We start from the raw sequence: 1188 nt of genomic DNA, 5'->3' as shown, positions 1-1188 counted from the left end.
CTCTCTGCTACTTCTCTTCTCATGGACCCGCAACATGCTCTGCTACTTTCCCCACTAGGATTTACTTCCACTTTCCGAAATTCCTCTTACGGTTCGGTTAGTCCCTGCAATTTTCTGCAGATCACGACTATGGGTACCTGCAGAGGCCTCGACCTGGCGCTCCTCACGGCCGTGCTGATGCAAACCCTCCTCCCAACGTTTGAGGCCGAGGTCCTGGTGCGGAATGCGATCAAGAAGCACCCCATCAACTAGTACAGCCACATCGCCACGTCGCCTCTCCGGTGGCGAGGAGGCACAGCAGCAGCACCTCCTCGGCGGCGGTGTAGCCGGCACCCTCTGCTCTGAGGAGGAGGGCGACATCGTGTCGCTCAAGAACTACATGAACGGACATTACTTCAGGGAGATCGGCGTCGGCACGCCGCCCCAGAAGTTCACCTTCATCTCGGTGCGTCCTCCTCCTCGGTGGTGCTGACGCCTTTTTTGTTTTTAGGATTAAGAGGGTTTGGCTGTCTGTGAGACTGTGACGCAGGGGATTGATGTTGTTTTTGGTTCTTTGTTGGTGCAGATTGCGTGCTACCTCTACTCACGCTACAAGGCGGGGACGTCCAGCACCTGCAAGAAGAATGGTTGGAGTCTCGAAACTTCTCTCACTACTATGCCAGTGATTGTGCTTGACAGTAGTTGACATGCTCTATTGCTGTCCGTTTTGCTTGCTGTCAAAGATGGTGTGTATTGCACACACCCCTCTGTGATTTATGCACTTCACATGCATTTTCCCCATCACCCACAAACCGTAACATGCTAGTTGTATGTGCTGCAGCAATTCTTGCACTTGATTTCAAATCGTTCTCTTCTCTGTGTGTGCACGTGTGTTAATGATCGATTGGCTGGTCAGATGATGCTACAACAACATATTCCTGAGATTCTCTTTGAGGAATACAAAATCGAGGTTTTTAAGACTGATGGCCAGTCTATCTAATGTTTGTTTTCTTCTATACACTTGCTCCTTCCAGTAGGCATTGCAAGTGATGTGTTCAAGTGTAGTCCTCTAGTACATTTTTTAACCAATACCATATGATTGTAGCATACTACTAGTTTTAGTCATTTAACATCTTAATTTACCTAGAATGATGAAGTAGTTGCACTTGGTAGATGGGCTGAGCAAATGATGATTCATATGATTATTCT

At 48.1% G+C, this 1188-nt stretch overlaps 1 pseudogene; it reads left to right on the top strand.

Moving 5' to 3' along the window:
• Positions 1-889: 889 nt before the first annotated feature.
• On the top strand, positions 890-969 carry LOC119359859 (annotated as a pseudogene).
• Positions 970-1188: the final 219 nt, after the last annotated feature.

The sequence above is a fragment of the Triticum dicoccoides genome, chromosome 2A (genome assembly GCF_002162155.2).
Source record: "Triticum dicoccoides isolate Atlit2015 ecotype Zavitan chromosome 2A, WEW_v2.0, whole genome shotgun sequence".
NCBI lineage: Eukaryota > Viridiplantae > Streptophyta > Magnoliopsida > Poales > Poaceae > Triticum > Triticum dicoccoides.
Note: the sequence above shows the minus strand (reverse complement) of the source record. Positions and strands in the feature narration are given on the sequence as shown.